Genomic DNA, 4,640 nt, shown 5'->3' on the forward strand with positions numbered 1-4,640 from the left:
GAGGTAGTAGTAGGTATCACAGCACGATAGACATTTTGAGTTGTCGTGATTTAGATCTAATCTAAATGTCGATGTTGTATCATATACTCAATATAGATCTAATCTAATCGATAGAGTGCATCTTGTACACGATGTAGATCTAATCTAATCGTAAGGGTGCATCTTGTGCACGATTTAGATCTAATCTAATTCGTTAGGCACTAATTAATTACTTAATTAAGCATGCATCACATACACAAGTAATTAATTAAATTTTGTGATTATGTCATGGCCCTACTACGATCTTCTCAAGCCAATGAGAAGATCGAATGGTCAACCTAAGGTCAACAGCTTCTCAAGCTCCTTCCTTTTGACCACCTTGTGTTGCTCGCGCCTTCCTCGTAACCTCGTCTTGAGTGAACCTTCCACCGCTTCAAAATTTACATTATAATTTTGAAACTCGAGTTACATTCGAGTCTAAATCTAATTTACAACCAGAATATAAATAGGGAGGCACGACGCGCAGGTCGCGTATCAAATACAACACACACAAACACATGACGGCACGCAGGTCGTATTATAAATTACAACACAAATCCAGTCATATTGGGTCCTTTTGGGCCATGACTATCACAAAAATAATATATAATTCTAAATTATATATTTTTCATAATTTTTTGTAATTTTTCATAATTTTTACAATTTTATGAGTAAATTTTTTTCGGCGGTCCCGATTAGCGATTTCGGGCGCAATCGCGGAGCAAATCCCCTTGCGGGGTTAGGGGCAGTACTCCTACCCGCGATCTAACCATCGCGAGTTGCTCCTAAGCTATCCTACAGCGCCTTAGCCCGCTGTCCCAAAAGGTTTTGGGTCAAAACATTGCCGTTACGGAAAAACTTCTCGGTAGTTGAAGCCTACAAGTGTCTAAACACTTGTGCTTCGCTTCTACGAGAAAAATACCCTTTAAAACTATAAAATTCATGACATTACAGAAATTCACAGAATGTTTATTTTTCATAAAAACCAAAATAAACTTGTACACGCCTTCGCACGTGGTTCTGATACCACTGTTGGGTTTTTCGGGCCGCGAAAACCGTTTTTCGCGTTGCGGAAACCCCGAAACCCCCTAGCCAACGGATCCGTGCGAAGAAAAATTTGAAAAACATACGAGTACGAGTTTCTACCTAGATCTACTCCTAGATCTACATGAAGAGATTTATTACCCTTGATGCGCGCCCTTCGCGTATCCCGCTCGTCCAAACGGTGCCAAATCTCGAAGTTGTCAACGTAGACAACTCTCTATACGTATCTACACGAACACGTAGATGGAAAATCACACAAAAGGTGTGCTAGCACCTTTTGATGATTCGGCCAAGTTGAGGAGGAGAGGGAGAGGGAGAGCTAGAGGAAGGAGATGAAGTGAATTGCCTTGAATGAAGAAAAATCAATATTTTCTTCACTATGTGTGGCCAGCCACAATTGTAACTCCTCTACAATTAATGTGGCCGACCACATTAAATGGAAAGGAGGCTTGTAACCTCCATGATGTGGCACACACCTAAGTAACCATGATGATGTGGAGCATCATCATTGGTCCACATCTTGCCAACTCACCAATGAGGTGGCATAAAGTCAAGTCAAACTTGACTCTTCATCTTCCTCTCAAGTGAAGTCAAACTTGACTTAATCTCTCTCATGGTTGATCTAATCCAACCATTTAATTCAAGCCAATTTAATATAATAAATCTAATTTATTTAATTAAATTGATTCAATGAATCATAATCTAAATTAGACTCATTGAACACATGAATTAACTTGAGTCCAACTCAATTAGCCCAATTAGGATTACTCTTAATCCAATTTGATTCATCAAATGAATCTAATCCTCTTGGTTTATCATATGACTCTAATCTCCATCTAATTGTCATTAGTGTGTGACCCTATAGGTTCTTGTAACGTTGGCAATGCCCCTAAACCCATTTAGGAGCATAAGTAATGAGCGGTATCTAGCAACACATCATTACTACCCAATGTTACAAGAATGTTGAGATCCAACATCACCTTGTGACTACTAATTGTGACTCCTCACAATATATGACAAGTGTCCTTCTATCCTAGACATCTAGATTGATCAATGTGAGGCATAGACCGTGTCATCCTCTGATCAATCTAAATCCTGAACTCCAAGTAGACTCACTAAATCAAATGAGCTCAATATCTCATATTGACTCATTTGGGCATGACCATACACTTCGTGGTCTCACTCTATCAAGAATACCGATGTCTCTCCCATTATATAGGAGGGATAGATCCCATCTACATCACTCACATCCCTCTGCATAATTTGTTACATACCCAGTAATCGCCTTTATAGCCCACCCAGTTACGGGTGACGTTTGACGAAACCAAAGTACATAACTCCTTATGTAGGGAACCATGGTGACTTCAGGTTTAAGGACTAGTAGTCATACTAATAGCCACATGAGAAAGTATATAACACTCATATAACGATCCATGATACTTTCTCATGGCGGGTCATTCAGTATACATTCTCTAATGCATACCCATGTGTCAACTTGATATCTCTATATCCATGACTTGTGAGATCAAGTCATCGAGTTGACCTACATGCTAGTCTTATTGCATTAACATTGTCCCTGAATGTTAATACTCGACTAGGAATGATTAAGAGTAGTGTTCCCTATATCATCTCACTATCGATTCAACCAATCGATTGATATACGTAAGAACCTTCTACTCAAGGGCATTATTATACTTAGTTTATTTGGCACCAATACAAGTAAGTATAATAACCAAAACCAAATGTCTTTATTTATATAGAATATGATACAACAAGTCCAAAATACAATCATCAAATGATTGGCTCTAAGGCTCTAGCTAACAAATTCAACCCTCGGTAGTCGATGCATAGTCTCATACTGCCGTCCTTCTTCTTCACATATAAGACGGGCGCACCCCATGGAGAAACACTAGGGCGTATGAACCCCTTGCATAGCAACTCCTGAAGCTACTCCTTTATCTCGGTAGGAGCAAGACGATATGGTTCCTTAGAGATTGGCACTGTACTTGGTAACAACTCAATAGAAAACTCCACCTCGCGATCCGGTAGGATCCTTGTAACGTCATCAGGAAAGACGTTACATAATCCCCAACAACCTCCACATCAGTAATAGAAGGACCATCCTGCACTGTAGTCACTGTAATGCTGCCTAAGAATGATGGACAACCATTGTCAATGACCTTCCTCGCCTGCAAGAATGATATAAGTCGAGGCTTCCTCGAATTCTTTGCTGCCACGAAGGTGAAAGGTTCTCCACCAGGAGGACTCAACTGGACTGTCCTGCACTGAAAGTCGATTACTGCTTTATTCATTGACAACCAGCCCATCCCCAGAATGATATTGAACTCTGGCATTGGGAATACTATCAAGTCAGCATGCATAGTATGGCCTTGCAGCACCATCTCGAGATTCCGGACGATGCTAGTCGTACTTAACTCCTCTCCAGAAGGAATCGTCACGAGTAGACTTTCTGTCAAACCCTCCTGAGCAATCCCCTTCCGACGCACAAATGCATGCAAAATAAAAGAGTGAGTAGCCCCTAAATCAAATAGGGCTTCGGTGGCTACTCCCAAAACCAATACTCTGCCTACACTCAAGTAATAGGCATACACATAGGACGATAGCTGCACAAAGCATGAAGGGAGCTAAGGTTCAAATGAATAGGCAGCATAGATTACTATCTCAAATATTCGGAAGCCTAAAATAAAGCGCGTAAGGTTACCTGTAATCAAGGTAGTGTCTAGGTTAGCCTCCTCGGTCTTCATCACATAAACCCTCCCGGTCGCGGGCCCCCTCAGTTGTGGGCAATCGAAGGATAGGTGGCTTGATTGCTTACACTTGTAGCAGACTCCGGCTCCTAGGAAACACTTCCCCGCATGCTGGCGTCCACAAGTCTGACAAGTAGGTTTCTCCCGCTGCATCGCAGACTTCAAAGCCTGCTGACCCCGTGGCTTCCCTGAACTGTACAGTTTCTCTTTCCCTTGTGGTCTTGGAGGTCCAGTAAACTGTTTCTTCACCTGCGACTGCGGTTGTGAATAAGACGGCCTCTTCCTCTGTGCTTCTGCTTGTAAGTCCCTCAGTGTTTTCTTTGACCTAAAGGCCCTCTTCAGTGTTGCGGCATAATCTGCAGGATGCGACATCAACACATCCCTGCGAATAATGGGACTCAAGCCATCCAGAAAATGCTGTAGTTTCTCTGCGGGGTTATCAGCAATGAGGGGCAAAAAGTGGCAGCCCCCTATCAAACTTCTTGATGTACTCCGCCACAGACATATCTCCCTGTTGGAGATTCCTAAACTCCCTCTTCAGCTATGCCTGAACATCTGGTGTAAAGTACTTGTCGTAGAAAATCTTCTTGAACTCCTCCCCGTTCAAAGTCTCCATATTCACAGTCCTTTCTGCCCCTTCCCACCAAAGGGCAACATCCTCCTTCAACTGGAAGACATCGTAACTAACTTTGGCTACATCCTCTAGTCTCATGTAAATGAAAATCGTCTCCAAGGATCTGACCCATCCCTCAGCAATGAATGGATCAGTGGAGCTAGTGAACTCCGGGGGCCCCATCTTACGAATTTTCT

Source organism: Zingiber officinale, chromosome 7B, assembly GCF_018446385.1.
Source record: "Zingiber officinale cultivar Zhangliang chromosome 7B, Zo_v1.1, whole genome shotgun sequence".
Classification (NCBI taxonomy): domain Eukaryota; kingdom Viridiplantae; phylum Streptophyta; class Magnoliopsida; order Zingiberales; family Zingiberaceae; genus Zingiber; species Zingiber officinale.